Below are 6,000 nucleotides of genomic sequence, written 5' to 3' on the forward strand. Positions count from 1 at the left end.
GTTCGAAAAGACCGCTGACTCAGTGTTCGAATGATAGCTGAATCCGTGAACATTGACAAGGACACCATATGGAAAATTTTGCATGAGGATCTTAACATGACGAAAGTTTGTGCAAAGATGGTCCCAAGTGTTCTCGCACCAGAGCATAAAGAACGTCACAAGGAATGTTGTGTTGACATTCTGCAACAACTTGACAGAGATCCAAACCTGTTTCATAAAGTAATCGCTTATGATGATACCTGGATCTTCCAGTACGATCCTGAAACCAGAAGACAGTCAATGCACTGGAAAACATTGTCATCACCAAGAATGAAAAAAGCTTGTCAAAATTCAAAGCAATGCTCATTGGTTTTTGTTTTATATCAAGGGTGTAATTTTGGAAGAATGGGTTCCAGAAGGCACAACAGTTAATCAGCATTATTATAAGGAAATTTAGAAAAAGCTGAGAGAAAGAGTCAGAAAGAAATGGCCGCAACTGTGGAAAAATGGTTTCTTTAGCACCTTGCAATTTTTATCTTTCCCAAAAGTTAAATCAGTGCTTAAAGGGACACATTTTGAGTCAGTTGATGCTGTAAAGAAGAAAATGGCAGATATGTTGAAGCAAGTGACAGAAATTGATTTGCTCCATGCCCTGGACCAGTGGAAAACAAGACTACAGCGATGTATTAGTGCAAATGGGGAGTATATTGAAGGAGACAAACATTAAATTTATAATGCCAATAAATAAAGGTGAGTTATTTATTTAGTCCCGTTATTTAATAGACATACCTCGTACTGTAAGTCCTGTGATGTGTTTCAGCGGCTTGGGTGCCACAGTGCTCATTCTTCCCTCAGGTCCATGCCAATAGATGGGGAACCTTTTCAGCGAGTGGCTGTGGACAAAGTAGGTCCCCTGCCTGTTCCCTGTAGATCAGGGAAGAGGTACATCCTCACCGTGGTGAATTACTCTACCCGGTATCCAGAGGCTGTGGCTCTGTCCGCCATCACTGCAGAGAAGCTAGCGGATGCACTGCTAGGAGTGTTCAGTAGCGTAGGGTTCCCTAGTGAGATCCTAGCCGATCAAGGGACACAGTTCATGAGTGAACTAGTCCAGTGTTTCTGGGCAAAGTGCAGAGTGAGGCAACTCCGTACTGCCCCCTATCACCTCCAGACTAACGAACTGTGTAAGTCATTCATTGGCACATTGAAGCACATGCTACAGGCATTTGTAACTTGGGAGAGGGAGGACTTGGAATGCTATCTGTTGCACCTCCTGTTTGCTTATTGGGAAGTGCCGCAGGAGTCTACCAGTTTCTCCCCCTTTGACTACTATATGGCCGCAGAGTCCGTGGAACTCTTGACCTGTTCCGGGAGTTTTGGGAAGGGGAGCTACCCACCCAGGATGTCTCTGTGGTGGAGTATGTGTTAAAACTCACAGGGCGCACAGGACAGAGAATTTAAAGTAGTGCAGAAGGTACTTGTTCATATGTCCACACGTCAGAACAAGCTCCAGGCTACCTAGGCTGGATTGTACACTGTTTCAAAATGCCTAAGTGACATCACCTATGTGGTGTCATTTGATAGCACCAGTAGGCAACAGTGGACCTACCATGTGAACATGCTGAAGGCATACCATGAGCGTGTGGAGTCGTTCGCAGCGGTTTGCTGCTTACCGACTGAGGAACCCGGAAGTGATCCACTATCTGATCTCCTTGTGGATGCCAGAGGTGAAGGTGGTGTAGAGGAAGTGGGCTGGAATGAACAGTTGAGTGACCGCAAGAGGAAGCATCTTGAGGCTATCTGACTTCCACTATCTGACCTCCTCGTGGATGCCAGAGGTGAAGGTGGTGTAGAGGAAGTGGGCTAGAATGAGCAGTTGAGTGCCCGCAAGAGGGAGCAGCTTGAGGCAGTGCTGTGGACAGTTTAGTAGGAAGCCCGGCCGGACACCCTTGGTGTTGCAATATGTGGACATTGTTGAGCATTGGCCAATTAGGCAACCCGCTTATCAGGTCTCACCAGAGGCCAAGGAGTGCATATCCAGGGAGATGGGGGGGCTGCTTGAGCTAGGTTTGATCCAGCCATTGCGCACTCTATCTGCTTTCTACAGGGTGATTCAAAAGTCGCAGTACACCCTTTTGATTCAAAAACTCTACAGGAAATTGAATACTCCAGTAAGGTATGGGTGACGTGGTCTATCTTTTACGGTATGTACCAAGTATGGGCGCCATCTTGAAATCGGCCAATCAGCCCAATTCCTATAGAGTTTTTGAAATAAAAGGGTGTACTGCGACTTTTGAATCACCCTGTACATTGAAATGGTTCCCAAGAAGGACAAGACAACCCGGTTTTGCGTATATACTACCACCAGTTGAATAATGTGACCATGTCTGACGCCTACCCCTTGTCCTGTATTAATGCTTTGGTAGATTTGCTGGACAGAGTTCAGGGTTACCTAGAAGACATTTCCATTTTCAGTAAGATTTGGGAAGATAATCTGGACCAAGTATTGCTGGTGTTAGGGAAGATTGTGTTGGCGTGTCTGACTGTTAGGGCAGAAAAATGCCAGATGGGAATTTCAGAGGTACAGTACCTGGGTCATCAGGTGGAGAGAGGTAAGGTTAGGGTAAGGTTAGGTCAGAACTAGCTAAGGTAGACAATCCGAGACTGGCCCTAGCCCACGACTCAGTTACATGTACTGGCATTCTTTACGACTGCAAGGTACTACAGACGTTCTGTCCCAGACTTTAGTACTGTAGCAAAGTCCCTGACAAATCTCAGTAAGAAAAAACTCTCCAAAGTAGTGGACTGGACACCCGCTTGTAAGCTGGTATTTCAGTCATTAAATGATGCCCTGGTTCATACTCCAGTACTGTTGGTGCCCAGTTATGACAATAACTTTATTGTGCAAACTGATGCATCACAGTACGGGTCGAGAGCAGTACTTAGCCAGGTGGGGCCAGATGGGCAGGAGCACTCTGTAGCCCATTTCAGCAGAAAACTGCTGGACTGGGAGGTGGGGTATGCCACAATTGAAAAGGAATGATTGGGCAGTGAAAAACTTAAACCTTGCTTGTATAGATGACATTTTACTGTGGTGACTGATCATAGTCCTTTAAAGTGGTTATAACACAACTCGGGATAATGGTCGACTATTGAGATTGAGCCTTGCACTTCAAATTTATGACTTTCACATATTTCACAAGCAAGGAAAGGCTCACAGCAATGCAGATGGACTGTCTCGGCAGGAAGAGCCGGATCCCCTGGGTTGCCCCTGGTAACCAAAAGACAATGTGGGACCAGGAGCCAAGTAGTGGAACGTGGCCTGCTGGTAGCCCGCAAAGACAAGAGGGGGAGGAGTGTGACTGGATCACTTATAAATGACTTATTGTGATAATATATTAAAATTATAAGCAGAGTGTGCCAATGTATATAGTTAGAAAGGTACTGATTCTTGATACTGTGTATTAGAAATGTACTTATTTTTTATATTGTGTGTATTTTGGTATAGGAAATGCATTTATTGCTGAAACAGGGCCAAGAGAGGAAATTTGGTTTTGTTTCTGTAACTGTCTAAAGCAGGGTTTTCCAACCCGCGGCCCGCGGGCAGCATGCGGCCCAGCACGCCTGTAAATGTGGCCCAGAAGGAGTTTTAGTTGTGGCAAGGGGGCAGCACTGTTCATTGAAAAAAAAAAATCCTGCAAAAAAAAAGAAAAGAAAATACTTACCTTGCGGTCACGCGGTCACGTCAGCTGGTACTCCGACTCCCTCCCTTGTCTCCTCCTCCGTGCGGTGCTCACAGTGAATGTCGGGCGTGATGTCATCACGCCCAACATCCATTGCGGAGCGCAGCACAGAGGAGTCACCCGCGCGAGAAGAACAATCAGCAGCACAGAATTGGAGAAAAGAGAAGAGGACAGGAGAACAAGCCGATTGAAAGGTAAGTTAAGGGGATTTTTTTTTTTTATTTCAAGGGACGCTGACCAGTGAATAAAAGTCACCTGGTCCTGGAGCATCATGGACCTTATCTCCCTGCTACATACTTCTACTTGTAATACTAATGGGGCATTATATATTATTCTCTTTGGCCCATTATAAGTTGTTATCCCTTAACTAACAGTGGTGTAATTAGCAAAACGGGTCACAATTTGGGGTCACAGTGATGTATATGTCAGGTACCGCAGGCCTGTCAGGGCACCCTGATATACAATGCCTGGCTTAAATGCACTTTATTGATATTGCATCGAAACAATACAAAAAGTGATTATAGTATAATAACGAGAGGATTTTTTGAACGGGGCGACTGAAATGTAAGTATAGGGGGATTTGAAAATAAATATATATATATATATATATATATATATATATATATATATCACTTTTTTTCCCATATATATATATATGTTGACTATGTTTTCTATGGTTTTTTGGATGATCAGCTATCGTTATTGTTAGTGTATCTTATGTGCGTCCCAAACCAACTCGTCGTCTGCCAATGTGGCCCAGGGAAGCTAAAAGGTTGGACACCCCTGGTCTAAAGGCAGGTAAACTCATGATAATTAGACCTTTTCATCTTAGTGGCCAAGAAGTCTGTTTAGCCTGTATGCAGAGGCAGGGGGGTGCTGCCCTTTTGTCTTGTGTGGGTTTTCATCCAGCATCTCAGATCCTGTCCGAATAATGCAACCAGCAAGTTTTTGGTTAACAGAGTAGTGTAAATTTTGTTAACTTTGCATTGCATTTAAATCTATGTTTTGGGAAACATATTGCATCCTGATACTAAAAGTAGCTAAGACGTGGCAGAGCCATCCTGGATCAGGGAGCTGGCTTACCCCCTGCCAGGATTTGTATCAGAATCTGTATAAAAAGGAGAACTGTTGACCATATAATTTATTATACCATCTGTACCTTCCTTCCTGTAAATTCCTGTGACCTGCAGATAAGACCCAAATCTAATCCGTCCTCCGGCTGTTCTGAGATTGGACCCAGCATTCCAGTACCAACACTTTGCCTGCTACCTGCAGCTCTGGCCAGTGTAATAGGCTGGACGGGAACCATCCACAGCAACCCTGATCTGAAGGCAAGAGGTCAGGTATACCAGCCCAGGAGTACCAGCAAGGAGGTATCCTAGCAGCGAGATTTACACAGAAGGAAGCGGTTCTAGGTACTGGTGTAGGAACCAGGTGGTGGCAGCATCGTAAGCCCCTCCTACTGCGGATAGCCGGCGCAATTTGTGTGAAAAGAAGGGGACGGTGACAAAGTAAGCCCCGCTAGTCCCCAGCAACAACAGACAGGGTGGCATAGGCGGTCCTTCCTGTCACAAGGCCTCAGTGTCAAATGTAACAGCAATCAAAGAGGAGAGAGGGTATTTTAGCAGTGTGGTGTGTGACAGCGGAGAAGCTGGCAAGACCATTGGGAACCTCTGCTAGTCACACTGGGTAGGAATGTATATGGTGCCAACACTGCTTTTTTTTAAAAAAAAGGTGCCGGAACTCACATCTTGTTAATGTTTCATAAATAAATAAATAAATATATATATATATATATATATATATATATATATATATATATATATATACCTTTCTACCCTGGTCTCAGAGATAACGATTTCCTATATCACAATATACAAAAAAATAAGCGCACGTGCAATTACATAAATAAGAGCCCTGCGCTATTTGCTTTAAATAAATTTTTACCAAATGTTATTTAATAGTGATCCAGTCACAGTCTGTGAATGATCTTAATTAGTATTTTATTACTGTTACAGTTTGAAGCATATAATTTTTTATTAATTTGTATATGTGGTGGGATAAAATTATATACAGTATAGGCAGCTCTCACAGCCACTTCATCCTCTAGACATAAGCACTGATACATATCATCATCAGCTATTAATATAGCACCACTAATTCTGCAGCGCTGTACAGAGAACTCACATCAGCTTACAGTCTAAATTCCCTATCATACACACAGACTGAGAAAGACAAAAGTCATTTTTAATAGCAGCCAATAAACCTATTAGTTTTT

The sequence above is a fragment of the Mixophyes fleayi genome, chromosome 4 (assembly GCF_038048845.1).
Source record: "Mixophyes fleayi isolate aMixFle1 chromosome 4, aMixFle1.hap1, whole genome shotgun sequence".
NCBI lineage: Eukaryota > Metazoa > Chordata > Amphibia > Anura > Limnodynastidae > Mixophyes > Mixophyes fleayi.